This window comes from Lolium perenne, chromosome 2, assembly GCF_019359855.2.
Source record: "Lolium perenne isolate Kyuss_39 chromosome 2, Kyuss_2.0, whole genome shotgun sequence".
In the NCBI taxonomy this organism is placed as follows: Eukaryota; Viridiplantae; Streptophyta; class Magnoliopsida; order Poales; family Poaceae; genus Lolium; species Lolium perenne.
This window is the reverse complement of record NC_067245.2, coordinates 101,444,497-101,458,659: the sequence shown is the minus strand read 5'-3', so window position 1 is coordinate 101,458,659 and position 14,163 is coordinate 101,444,497. Positions and strand designations below refer to the sequence as shown.

Here is a 14,163-nt window from a genome sequence, read left to right as displayed (position 1 = left end):
CATACTCCTCTCTTGATCCTTGAAAACTTCCTCCACACCAAACTCGAAACAACTCATTAGAGGGTTAGTGCACAATAAAAATTAACATATTCAGAGGTGACACAATCATTCTTAACACTTCTGGACATTGCATAATGCTACTGGACATTAGTGGATCAAAGAAATTCATCCAACATAGCAAAAGAGGCAATGCGAAATAAAAGGCAGAATCTGTCAAAACAGAACAGTTCGTATTGACGAATTTTAAAATGGCACCAGACTTGCTCAAATGAAGATGCTCAAATTGAATGAAAGTTGCGTCCATATCTGAGGATCATGCACGTAAATTGGCTTAATTTTCTGAGCTACCTACAGGGAGGTGGACCCAGATTCGTGACAGCAAAGAAATCTGGAACTGCGCAGTAATCCAAATCTAGTACTTACTTTTCTATCAACGGCTTAACTTGGCACAACAAAACACAAAACTAAGATAAGGAGAGGTTGCTACAGTAGTAAACAACTTCCAAGACACAAAATAAAAACAAAGTACTGTAGGTAAAAACATGGGTTGTCTCCCATAAGCGCTTTTCTTTAACGCCTTTCAGCTAGGCGCAGAAAGTGTGCATCAAGTATTATCAAGAGACGAAGTGTCAACATCATAATTTGTTCTCATAATAGAATCAAAAGGTAACTTCATTCTCTTTCTAGGGAAGTGTTCCATACCTTTCTTGAGAGGAAATTGATATTTTATATTACCTTCCTTCATATCAATGATAGCACCAACAGTTCGAAGAAAAGGTCTTCCCAATATAATGGGACAAGATGCATTGCATTCAATATCCAAGACAACAAAATCAATGGGAACAAGGTTATTGTTAACGGTAATGCGAACATTATCAACTTTACCCAAAGGTTTCTTTGTAGAATGATCAGCAAGATTAACATCCAAATAACAATTTTTCAGCGGTGGCAAGTCAAGCATATCATAAATTTTCTTAGGCATAACAGAAATACTTGCACCAAGATCACATAAAGCATTACAATCAAAATCTTTAACCTTCATCTTAATGATGGGCTCCCAACCATCCTCTAGCTTTTTAGGAATAGAGGCTTCGCGCTCTAGTTTCTCTTCTCTAGCTTTTATGAGAGCATTTGTAATATGATGCGTGAAAGCCAAATTTATAGCACTAGCATTAGGACTTTTAGCAAGTTTTTGCAAGAACTTTATAACTTCAGAGATGTGGCAATCATCAAAATTCAAACCATTATAATCTAAAGCAATGGGATCATCATCCCCAATGTTGGAAAAAATTTCAGCAGCTTATCACAGGCAGTTTAATGAGTTTTAGCAGCTTTGAGCAGTTTCTCGCGCTTTGCATTAGAAGTGGAAACATTGCTAACACCAATTCTTTTATTATTATTAGTAGGAGGTGGAGCAACATGTGTATCATTAGCATTACTAGTGGTGGTAATAGTCCAAACTTTAGCTACATTCTTTTCTTTAGCTAGTTTTTCATTTTCTTCTCTATCCCACCTAGCACGCAGTTCAGCCATTAATCTTATATTCTCATTAATTCTAAATTGAATGGCATTTGCTGTAGTAACAATTTTATTATGATGATTCTCATTAGGCAAAACTTTTGATTTCAAAAGATCAACATCAATGACAAGACTATCAACTTTAGAAGCAAGTATATCAATTTTCCCAAGCTTTTCTTCAACAGATTTGTTAAAAGCAGTTTGCGTACTAATAAATTCTTTAAGCATGGCTTCAAGTCCAGGGGGTGAACTCCTATTATTGTTGTAAGAATTCCCATAAGAATTACCATAGCCGTTGCCATTATTATAAGGATATGGCCTATAGTTGTTACTAGAATTGTTCCGGTAAGCATTGTTGTTGAAATTATTATTTTTAATGAAGTTTACATCAACATGTTCTTCTTGTGCAACCAATGAAGCTAATGGAACATTATTAGGATCAATATTAGTCCTATCATTCACAAGCATAGACATAATAGCATCAATCTTATCACTCAAGGAAGAGGTTTCTTCGACAGAATTTACCTTCTTACCTTGTGGAGCTCTTTCCGTGTGCCATTCAGAGTAGTTGATCATCATATTATCAAGAAGCTTTGTTGCTTCACCAAGAGTGATGGACATAAAGGTACCTCCAGCAGCTGAATCCAATAAATTCCGCGAAGAAAAATTTAGTCCTGCATAGAAGGTTTGGATGATCATCCAAGTAGTCAGTCCATGGGTTGGGCAATTTTTAACCAGAGATTTCATTCTTTCCCAAGCTTGAGCAACATGTTCAGTATCTAATTGTTTAAAATTCATTATGCTACTCCTCAAAGATATAATTTTAGCAGGGGGATAATATCTACCAATAAAAGCATCCTTGCATTTAGTCCATGAATCAATACTATTCTTAGGCAGAGATAGCAACCAATCTTTAGCTCTTCCTCTTAATGAGAAAGGGAACAATTTTAGTTTAATAATATCACCATCTACATCTTTATATTTTTGCATTTCACATAGTTCAACAAAATTATTAAGATGGGCAGCAGCATCTTCGGAACTAACACCGAAAATTGCTCTCGCATAACAAGATTCAAGAAAGCAGTGTTTAATTTCAAAGAATTCTCTTTGTAGTAGCAGGTGGAGCAATAGGTGTGCATAAGAAATCATTATTATTTGTGGTTGTGAAGTCACACAACTTAGTATTTTCAGGGTTGGCCATTTTAGCAACAGTAAATAAAGCAAACTAGATAAAGTAAATGCAAGTAACTAATTTTTTTGTGTTTTAGATATAGCAAACAAGATAGCAAATAAAATAAAACTAGCAACTAATTTTTTTGTATTTTGATTTAGTGCAGCAAACAAAGTAGTAAATAAAACTAAGCAAGACAAAAACAAAGTAAAGAGATTGAGAAGTGGAGACTCCCCTTGCAGCGTGTCTTGATCTCCCCAGCAACGGCGCCAAGAAAAAGAGCTTGATGGCGTGTAACTCACACGTTTGTTGGGAACCCCAAGAGGAAGGTATGATGCGCACAGCAGCAAGTTTTCCCTCGAGAAAGAAACCAAGGTTTATCGAACCAGGAGGAGCCAAGAAGCACGTTGAAGGTTGATGGCGGCGGGATGTAGTGCGGCGCAACACCAGGGATTCCGGCGCCAACGTGGAACCTGCACAACACAACCAAAGTACTTTGCCCCAACGAAACAGTGAGGTTGTCAATCTCACCGGCTTGCTGTAACAAAGGATTAACCGTATTGTGTGGAAGATGATTGTTTGCAGAAAACAGTAGAACAAGTATTGCAGTAGATTGTATTTCAAGAAAGAGAATTGGACCGGGTCCACAGTTCACTAGAGGTGTCTCTCCCATAAGATAAACAAGATGTTGGGTGAACAAATTACAGCTTGGGCAATTGACAAATAAAGAGAGCATGACCATGCACATACATATCATGATGAGTATAGTGAGATTTAATTGGGCATTACGACAAAGTACATAGACCGCCATCCAACTCGCATCTATGCCTAAAAAGTCCACCTTCAAAGTTATCATCCGAACCCTCCGGTATTAAGTTGCAAAGCAACAGACAATTGCATTAAGTATGGTGCGTAATGTAATCAACAACTACATCCTTAGACATAGCATCAATGTTTTATCCCTAGTGGCAACAAAGCACAACACAACCTTAGAACTTTCTCACACTGTCCCGGTGTCAATGCGAGGCATGAACCCACTATCGAGCATAAATACTCCCTCTTGGAGTTACAAGCATCTACTTGGCCAGAGCATCTACTAGTAACGGAGAGCATGCAAGATCATAAACAACACATAGATATAACTTTGATAATCAACATAACAAGTATTCTCTATTCATCGGATCCCAACAAACGCAACATATAGAATTACAGATAGATGATCTTGATCATGTTAGGCAGCTCACAAGATCCGACAATGATAGCACAATGGGGAGAAGACAACCATCTAGCTACTGCTATGGACCCATAGTCCAGGGGTAGACTACTCACACATCACACCGGAGGCGACCATGGCGGCGTAGAGTCCTCCGGGAGATGATTCCCCTCTCCGGCAGGGTGCCGGAGGCGATCTCCTGGATCCCCCGAGATGGGATCGGCGTTGGCGGCGTCTCTGGAAGGTTTTCCGTATCGTGGCTCTCGGCACTGGGGGTTTCGTCACGGAGGCTTTAAGTAGGCGGAAGGGCAAGTCAGGAGGGGGCACGGGGGCCCCACACCACAGGCCGGCGCGACCAAGGGGGGGCCGCGCCGCCCTAGGGTTTGGCCACCCCGTGGCCCCACTTCGTTTCGTCTTCGGACTTACGGAAGCTTCGTGGCAAAATAGGCCCCTGGGCGTTGATTTCGTCCAATTCCGAGAATATTTTCTTACTAGGATTTACGAAACCAAAAACAGTAGAAAAACAAAGAATCGGCACTTCGGCATCTTGTTAATAGGTTAGTTCCAGAAAATGCACGAATATGACATAAAGTGTGCATAAAACATGTAGATAACATCAATAATGTGGCATGGAACATAAGAAATTATCGATACGTCGGAGACGTATCATGCCCGCAAAAAAATATCGTCCTAACTTCACCATGAATGTCGCCGCGTGACGCAAAAAAGGAGGGATGCAACACGAGGACTTCCCAGGAGGTCACCCATCCTAGTACTACTCTCGCCCAAGCACGCTTAACTTCGGAGTTCTGATGGGATCCGGTGCTTTAGTGCTGGTATGATCGCATCCGACATGTTATGCACTCATTTTCCCTTATGCTTGCTCCTCCCGCTCTTTGTCTGCTCTATTTCGTACCATGTCCATCCTCTTTTTCATCCGCACCACCGTTTCCCATCTTCAATAGCCGAGCACGAGTGCCCGCAAAAAAATATCGTCCTAACTTCACCATGAATGTCGCCGCGTGACGCAAAAAAGGAGGGATGCAACACGAGGACTTCCCAGGAGGTCACCCATCCTAGTACTACTCTCGCCCAAGCACGCTTAACTTCGGAGTTCTGATGGGATCCGTTGCTTTAGTGCTGGTATGATCGCATCCGACATGTTATGCACTCATTTTCCCTTATGCTTGCTCCTCCCGCTCTTTGTCTGCTCTATTTTGTACCATGTCCATCCTCTTTTTCATCCGCACCACCGTTTCCCATCACCAATAGCCGAGCATGAGTGCCCGCAAAAAAATATCATCCTAACTTCACCATGAATGTCGCCGCGTGACGCAAAAAAGGAGGGATGCAACACGAGGACTTCCCAGGAGGTCACCCATCCTAGTACTACTCTCGCCCAAGCACGCTTAACTTTGGAGTTCTGATGGGATCCGGTGCTTTAGTGCTGGTATGATCGCATCCAACATGTTATGCACTCATTTTCCCTTATACTTGCTCCTCCCGCTCTTTGTCTGCTCTATTTTGTACCATGTCCATCCTCTTTTTCATCCGCACCACCGTTTCCCATCACCAATAGCCGAGCACGAGTGCCCGCAAAAAAATATCGTCCTAACTTCACCATGAATGTCGCCGCGTGACGCAAAAAAGGAGGGATGCAACACGAGGACTTCCCAGGAGGTCACCCATCCTAGTACTCCATGTCCATCCTCTTTTTCATCCACACCACCGTTTCCCATCACCAATAGCCGAGCACGAGTGCCCGCAAAAAAATATCGTCCTAACTTCACCATCAATGTCGCCGCGTGACGCAAAAAAGGAGGGATGCAACACGAGGACTTCCCAGGAGGTCACCCATCCTAGTACTACTCTCGCCCAAGCACGCTTAACTTCGGAGTTACGATGGGATCCGGTGCTTTAGTGCTTTGGTATGATCGCATCCGACATGTTATGCACTCATTTTCCCTTATGCTTGCTCCTCCCGCTCTTTGTCTGCTCTATTTTGTACCATGTCCATCCTCTTTTTCATCCGCACCACCGTTTCCCATCACCAATAGCCGAGCACAAGTGCCCGCAAAAAAATATCGTCCTAACTTCACCATGAATGTCGCCGCGTGACGCAAAAAAGGAGAGATGCAACACGAGGACTTCCCAGGAGGTCACCCATCCTAGTACTCCATGTCCATCCTCTTTTTCATCCGCACCACCGTTTCCCATCACCAATAGCCGAGCACGAGTGCCCGCAAAAAAATATCGTCCTAACTTCACCATGAATGTCGCCGCGTGACGCAAAAAAGGAGGGATGCAACACGAGGACTTCCCAGGAGGTCACCCATCCTAGTACTACTCTCGCCCAAGCACGCTTAACTTCGGAGTTCTGATGGGATCCGGTGCTTTAGTGCTAGTATGATCGCATCCGACATGTTATGCACTCATTTTCCCTTATGCTTGCTCCTCCCGCTCTTTGTCTGCTCTATTTCGTACCATAGGATAATTTTATAGAATTAAGCACTATGCACGGATGAAGATTCTTGATAACTTCAACTAGTCACACAATCACGCACGGCAATGATTAGAATAACTTGAAGCAAACGGTGTCCCAAATAAGATATAGAGATATGTATTTGAGGAAAAACCGCACCAAGAATTTCATATTCAAACAAGAGCCCACAAGATGAGTAATAAAATATTTTTATTAGGAATGGAGCTTGTTTGAGAAAACATGCCACCTAGGAACAAGATAATTAAGAGCATCAACTCTAAGTGGCATAACCTCATATGTTCACATTTTCTAGGCTTGTGATATGTACAAAACATATTACTCCCCCATAATGTGATAAAACATTTCTTCTAAATAAGAGGCAACTAAAATTCAACTAGAGATGATTAATGGATATTTAGAATTTGAATTTATCATGAGTATGACACACCACATGGTGACTAGATAATCTTGCAATATCAATACTAAGTGGTGGTACTCATGTACACTCATTTTAAAGAAAGAGAGATGCACAAAGCATATCACTCCCCCAAAATGGGATGTTCCATTAATCACTTCAAAGAGAGCCAAATAAGATATCATTAAGATGCATTAGGCTCAAAACAATACACAAGTATATGATGAGTCAAACTAACATACTTGAATACACAAGATAGGTAAGTAAGACACAACACATACATACACATATTTGGTACAAAACCAAACATGCAAAGGGGCAAGTAACTTACAATAAACATAAAGAGTTGAAGTATAAGTTACCGCAAAGAGGAACATTGGATATAAGATATAGATGATAATCCATACGACTTGGCTTGGTAAAAATATAATATATGAAGATCCCTTAATTCTTCATGAAGTAGCCAAGTCTCCAATGACCTCCACTTGTACCTATTGATCAAGTTTGAGATTGTTGGTCCCCAACCAAGTTGGGTCCTAAGAGGTTAGTCACAATAGGCTTGGCAACCCAAATGGTTCTTTTCTTGAAACCACTTTGAGTTCCAACAAACTTGGCAAACACATTGCCATCCTTATCCTTCCCTAGAGAATAATCATCATCAACAATTATAGGGTTAGATAAGGTACCACCTAAGCAAGAAGAAGCAAAGTGCCCCTTCTCACGGCATAAGTAGCATGTGTTCCCCTTTTTCTTCTTTATTGATTTCTTCTCTTGGGGAACCATATCTTGATTCTTCTTGGGAAGTAGCCTATCTTCAACTTGAGGTCGAGCATGAGCTTGACCTTGACCTTGTGGCCGTTTCCCTTGTTGTTTCTCACTCAAGTGCATCTTCTTCTTCTTCAATGGGCATGATCTAACATGATGCCCTTCAACCTTGCACTTGAAACAAACCAACTTGGCCGGATCATCGACTTTATCTTGGCCCTTCTTCTTGTTGCTCTTGCTCTTGGACTTGTTCTTGTTATTGGAGTTGAATCCAAGTCCACTCTTGTCATTGGGAGATTGTTGCACACTTAGCATCTTGTCAAGTGCGGATTTCCCTTCATGACGCTTTTCTAAGTCTTTCTTCAAAGAAAGGACTTGGGCCTCGAGCTCTTTTATTTCCTCTACATGGTTAGTAGAAATACAAGTACTAGAGGAAGTAGAAGCTTCATTGTTGGAGCAACAAGGCAAAGTGAGTAATCCAACACAAGGTGTATCACTAGTTTGACTAGATGGATTACAAGGACTAGCACATGGCAATATAACATTTGTAGTAGAGATTGTGCTAACATCCATATGAGGCTCACAAGATGTTACCTTAGTGATACTTGCCTCATGAGCTAACTTTAGCCCATCATAGGAAATTAGAAGATCATCATGAGAGCTTGAGAGCTTTTTATGACTTTCTTCCAATTCCCTATAATTGCTAGTTAGCAACTCAAGTTGAGCCCTTAGCTCAACATTTTCCTCTAAGGTAGATGCTTCACAAGAATTAGAGTTAGTAGCACAAGCATCAACAATAGTTTTCTCATTTTCATGCATATAGGATTCAATTTTTTGTGTAAGCATAAAATTAGTATGCTTCTCATCTTTTAGCTCATGCTTGAGGAGAGTGAATCTCATTTCCTCATTTTCAACATGGGACTCCAACTTCACTATGGTTTCCCTATATTTATTCAAGGTATCCATAGAGTTTTCGAGATAAGCACGAGCTTCTTTATTACCATGAAGAGAAGCATATACCATTGCCATATCATGCACCAAGATATTATGTTCTTCATCATTATCATCATCATCACTCTCATCATTAGAGGATGTGTTAGGAGTCAAAGTAGGAGATACCTTTGGTCCATTTGCCATAAGGCACATGTGCATACCGGAGGATGAAGATGAAGATATTCTTGAATCCTCATTTGAAATCATGTCTTGATCCATAGATTGTTCGGTTTCCTCTACAATGTTAGTCAACAAGCAACTAGAGGAAATAGAAACATTTTGATTATGGGAGCAAGACAAGGCAAGCATATCCTCATGAGATCTATGTAAGCAATTTACACATGATATGCAAGGACTATCAACACAAGCATGTAGATTATTTTCAATGCAAGATGTGTTTAAGTCCAAAGAGGAAGCATTGCAATGGGATAGAGATGAAGAATCATCACTATTGAGCACAATATCAACATTGCAATTTTCCTCACCACTCACCATATCATTACCTCGTGTTTTGCTACACGTTGGTGAAGTGGAAGTAGATGATATATCATCACGACCGGAGGTGGAAGCAACTTGGAGCTCTTCATGATGTGAAGGGGAAGAGAGCTCCTCGGAGTCACCACCGACCAATTGAGAAGTGGATCCACCAAACATTTCCTTAAGCTTGATCCACATCTCATGAGACGATTTTCGCTTTATATATATCAAGAACCTACGAAAATCGGGTCTCAAAGAGAATAAAAGCTCATTAGATACTTGAGCTTCAAGATGTAAGTTTTTCTCATCCTCTAAAGATAGATTTTGAGAATCCATCGGAGGAGAAAAACCGACATCTAGAAATTGCTCTATATGTGGACACAAGGTCCGAAGCTTACAAAGCAAGCAATTTCTCCACAAAAGATAATTTGTGCCATTAAAGACAATTATGTCATTGTGCACTATACTAGCCGACATCTTTACTCTCAAGGCGGTGAAGCCTTAAACAAGGAGAGACCTTGCTCTGATACCAATTGAAAGATCGAGATGTCGCCTAGAGGGGGGGGGGGGGTGAATAGGCAATTACAAACTCTTGCGGATTTGTCTTGTATGAATGCGGAATTAAACTATCGTTTAGTTTACAAGCACAAACCCTAAATATGCTAAGCTCAACTAAGTGTAACAATAGCAACTAGAGCTAAGCAAGATAGGCACAAGATATATATAGCACAAGTGATAGCAAGATATATGTACTTCAAGCACGATGGCTATCACAAGGAAAGAGAGCTCGGGTATAGAAATAACCGAGGCACGCGGAGACGAGGATGTATTCCCGTGTTCCCTTGCTTTGCAACAAGGTACGTCACGTTTGGAGGAGTGGAGGTCCCACGAAGGATTCCCCGCGCCACGAAGGCTCACCCTATTCTCCGAACCACACCCACGAAGGATAATGGCCCTTTCCTTATGGTTAGCTTTTCCTCCGCTCCGGAGATGGCAAGCTCCACAACCACTTCACAAGCTCCACGAAGGAGAAGCCCGGGCCTCTTCACAATCTTCTTGAAGAGATCACCGGAGCACCAATCACCAAGCCAACTAGGAGGTCACCCTCCAAGAGTAACAAGCTCACGGTCTCTCACTCGAACAAATCGTGGTGGAGAGCTCAACACTATGCAATGATGCAAAGCAAGAACACCGGAGGTGTTCAAGTCCTTCACACTCAAATCCCACCAAAGCAACGAATGCTAGGATGAGATTGGAGAGGAAGAACAAGGGGGAAAGTCAACCAAAGACTCCAAGATCTAGATCCCAAGAGATTCCCTCACTTAGAGAAGACATGGTTTGGTGGAAGTGTAGATCTAGATCTCCTCTCTCAAATCCTCAAATATGAGCAAGAATGGTTGGAGAAATCAAGGGGGAGAGCAAGTTCTTCAAATAGCAACAATGGAGGTGAGAGAATGGGAAGAACTGTTTTTGCCCAAGGTGGAAGAAGCCTATTTATAGCAAAAGGGGAAAAATAGTTGTTGGGGGAAAAAGATAGAAAATCGGGCAGAAAAAACAGTCATAAAAACGGCCCAGCCGGCTGCCAGGCCGGCCGACCGGATTCGGCGCTGATGCGGCCGGTGGCCCATCCGGCCGGACCGGCCCAGCAGAAGCGGCTGCACAGCGTGCGCGGGCGGCAGGTAAGGAGCGGCGCGCGGTCCGGAGGAGGCCCCGGCCGGGTCGGGAGGCGGCGGCGGCGGCCGTAGGGAACCGGCGCTGGCCGGAGAAAGCCGCCAGGCCCACGGACCGGCGCCCGGATGGCACGAGCGGCCAGGCCGGATTTGGCCGGGTGGGCCGGCGCGCGGCCCGGCAGGCGGCCGGCCGGCAGCCTCTCCCCCTTTTTCTTTTTATCTTTTCTTTTCTTTTTATTCTTTTCCCTTTTTATCTTTTCTTTAATAACAAATGCTCCCGAACTCCGAATCGCATGAAACCAATTTTGTTTGGAAGATAACAACGAATGCTATCTAATAGAAAGTGAAAACCCAAGAATCTGTAGGAGGGAATTTTATCATGAATATAAAAGGTAGAACCTTATATCATGAATAACCAGTAAAATCACCCAACCTCGAAAACGCAATAGAAGATGCATGTGAACTCCGTTTTCGATGAACTTGGGCTTGTTGTAAAGCTAGCAACAAGCTCAAGAACCTCACACCGAGAAATACCAAGAAGCAATAAGAATGTGCAAAGTATGCAAAGGATTGAGCTCCCTAAGACGATGTGATCAAGTTACCCAACCGAAAGCCCCTCTTAATAGTGCGGCTATCTATCCTATAATCCGGTCTCCCATCAACCACCTTGAGATCGGTAAAAGGAAAACCTATCAAGGTCATACCTTTGCCTTGCGCATCCCATCACTTGATCATTGTCGCTTCGTGTATACTCGCAAATGCTCCCCCATACACAAAGATGGGAAAGCTTCATTGATGCACATCTTCACATGTCCATTATCACCAAATAGACGACAAGCTTCAAGCATGTGATCCACTCAAGATACTCATCTTGAACTTGCCCAACTCAACCTTGTATCTTCTCATACTCACATAAGATAGAGCATGACTAATATTGAGTTCCACATAAGAACTCCATCTTCATTTCTTCTTCTTGATCATATCACATATATATCTTCATACCGATGATCTTGATGCCAATACACAAGGTATACTTTTATCTTCATGGCATCCATACTTGAATCCAACACATGGAGTACAAGTAGTACCTATGGAATATTCCTTCATATAAACTCAATGAAAACATTAGTCCATAGGGGTTGTCATTAATTACCAAAACCACACATAGGGGCAATGTACCCTTACAAAGAATCATGTGATGCAACAACGCGGAGGAGCCCAGGAAACGGGGCCAAAGATTGCGCACGGATGCGAGCCAAAGAGCTTTCAGGCTGCCAAAGGGCTTTCATGCTGCCAAACGGGCCCTAGGTGATCCTAACCGATCATGTTTCGATCACACATGTACTATACCATCTAGCTCGCTTAGCTAGCTACTCATGCCAATACCCGCTCCATCCAAGTACAGAACACATTGCCTCGGCAGCATTCACTCATCCTTCTTACTCCAGCAAGGAATATTGCCAAATCACTCGTTAAAATTTTGGTATAGCAACGAGAAAGACATGGTATTGTTTAATTAAGGCCAGGTCTAAGAGGGGGTAGTTGCCCCGAGAAGGTTGACCTCGCCTCTCACATTCGTCTGCGAGGTGTGCAACAAAGGGTTTTCTAGGGAAAAAAAACTTAAAGATGTAGTCACAAGATCTACTAGGAGATACACAAGAAGTCATGCACTTGCCCTGTACAAGGATGTGTCCACAACTAACATCTCCGGGCCCTCTTAGACGTCACAGCGATCAAGAGACACTATGCGAGGTAACACGGTTGGGCATGCCACGGTAGCTACGCCGTTGAGTCAGATTTGAAGGCACAGACCAAGTGTTGCAGGTTAACAATTTATTTAAACAAGCACAACTAAATTTTAAATTTATTGTTTCTTATCTTACCTAACTGTATGGCAGCATGAACCATGGGGGTGGGGGGCAGATGCCCCCCTCCCCTACATTTGTACTACATAAAAATTGGTATTAATTTTCTTCTACGGTAGTCATACATGAGAGGAGTACATTCTGCCAAACTAACTTTGTAATTTTAGAAAACTAGATAGTACCTCGCGCGTTGCTGTGGTATTTTTTATTGATATAAATATACAAAACTTTAAAAATGAAGAAATTTATTATTTTGATTTTTTTCTATAGAATGTACAGAAGTGCCCATGCAAGAAGAATGCGGTTACATGCATTGAAGGTAAGCTAACATTCATATTCTGAGCTGCAATAGTTAAATGCTGATATATATTTCAGTATAACACAAAATATCCAAGGTAGGGCTTGTCAAAGAATTCAAAAAATTGAGATTAGAACAATAAACATAGCAAAAGAAAATAACAAAAAGATTGCTACTCGATAATATATATACTTGTACACCAATGTGAGTATTAAATGCTGGAATGCAGATATGGAGGAAGCAATAGAAATCGAAACATGTGACAGATTCACCTTTGTGATCCGCAATGTACTCAGACATCGGCCATTCGTACCTAAAACAATATCATCTAAAACTCGAATCATCGAAAATTATCTACCATCTTCACAACCGCTTGAAGTGAAATCTACACATTTGCTGAATATTAACTGGAAAAAATTGATGGTAGTAATAACAAGAACCTTTCATGAACAATCTTCAATTGTTTAAATTATTTCCATAGTCCATATGCAGATCATTGATTGTAGTTTTGAGAAATCCATAAATACAGTCGAAATAAGAACTCCTCCAGTCGTATCCGAAAATGCAAAGAACCATTGACATGAAATGTTGGAACCAATCAATGTGATGAAAACACCTAGAGAGTGACATATTCAACTTGGATCAAGCATGCCATGAACAAAAGTGTGGCATGGCATGACACCATCAAGAGCCAGGACCTCACTTGCATTCATCAAACATTTCAGGTTCGGGTTGGTGGCTCCAAGTCTAAACTCACTTGTAGATAAAGTCAAACACTCTGGCGATTACACATCGAGTTTTGATGTTCAAGTTGTGGTGTAATTTATCGGGGCAACACGAAGTTCAGCTTATACATCTTCATCTTAGATAAGAGAAATAAAGGAGTTGACAAGTAGACCATATATAAGCATGTTGCAGCCGATAATTTCTGTTAAATTGCTCACTGATGCAATGTGACCATCAAATATCCTTGAACATGGCTACTAATGGTAAATTAAAAACTTGCATTCTGATCTAAAGAAAGACGAACTTCCCTAATTTGGTAAATGACAGAAGAACCACTGCAAGAAAGATGGAGACCGGAATGAAGATTTTTTTTTACCAGGATACATACATACCCAAATTTGATCAATTGTCAATATCATAACCTCATGGCCTAATTAGCGGTTCATCACACAGTTCGGCTGCATGTAGTAGACACGAGAAAAGATGCGCATGGTGGGCTAAGGATACGTAGGTCCCCCTAACCACTGAGTACGCATCAAAGAGCGTCTGATGCCACAAGCATGCATGGAA

The 14,163-nt window shown here is 41.8% G+C and overlaps 5 non-coding genes across 5 annotated transcripts; all 5 read right to left on the bottom strand.

The window, feature by feature from the left end:
- Positions 1 to 4,633: 4,633 nt before the first annotated feature.
- Positions 4,634 to 4,752, bottom strand: LOC127322200 (5S ribosomal RNA). The gene has a single exon (XR_007864581.2). It is a non-coding gene; the product is annotated as a 5S ribosomal RNA (ribosomal RNA).
- A 188-nt stretch (positions 4,753 to 4,940) lies between these two features.
- Positions 4,941 to 5,059, bottom strand: LOC127322373 (5S ribosomal RNA). Its single transcript, XR_007864734.1, has one exon. It is a non-coding gene; the product is annotated as a 5S ribosomal RNA (ribosomal RNA).
- Positions 5,060 to 5,247: 188 nt separating this feature from the next.
- On the bottom strand, positions 5,248 to 5,366 carry LOC127322308 (5S ribosomal RNA). Its single transcript, XR_007864674.1, has one exon. It is a non-coding gene; the product is annotated as a 5S ribosomal RNA (ribosomal RNA).
- Positions 5,367 to 5,723: 357 nt separating this feature from the next.
- Positions 5,724 to 5,844, bottom strand: LOC127322573 (5S ribosomal RNA). The gene has a single exon (XR_007864924.2). It is a non-coding gene; the product is annotated as a 5S ribosomal RNA (ribosomal RNA).
- Positions 5,845 to 6,201: 357 nt separating this feature from the next.
- LOC127322283 (5S ribosomal RNA) lies at positions 6,202 to 6,320 on the bottom strand. Its single transcript, XR_007864650.1, has one exon. It is a non-coding gene; the product is annotated as a 5S ribosomal RNA (ribosomal RNA).
- Positions 6,321 to 14,163: the final 7,843 nt, after the last annotated feature.